This window comes from Rattus norvegicus, chromosome 14 (genome assembly GCF_036323735.1).
Source record: "Rattus norvegicus strain BN/NHsdMcwi chromosome 14, GRCr8, whole genome shotgun sequence".
Classification (NCBI taxonomy): Eukaryota; Metazoa; Chordata; class Mammalia; order Rodentia; family Muridae; genus Rattus; species Rattus norvegicus.
In genome coordinates, this window is record NC_086032.1 from 16,385,226 (window position 1) to 16,385,578 (window position 353).

A 353-nucleotide genomic window follows, 5' to 3' on the forward strand; every position below is an offset into this window, starting at 1 on the left:
TGAAGTGCAAGTGCTATAAAGGGTGGGACAAAACTGTGTCACACTCAGGACACGGTGATCTAGGGCATGCCAGGACGTCCCTGAAGTAAAAGACAAGCTGTTACATTTGCATGCTCTGCTGTGAGGCAGGAAGCACAATGCTGGCCATTCTTCTGGGTTCAAAGGTGGTGGTTTTCACATCTAGCAACACTGTTCTTTCCCAAATACTGGGGACACGAAGAGCTGCCAGTTTTAAGAGATACCAGATAGCAAGTCGGTTCACACTGTGCTAAAAGTCAGGCTGATGTGTGTGCTTTTTATTTTTCCCAGAGCATGTTATGTTGTTGAAGCGAGGTATGAAAAACCACAACACA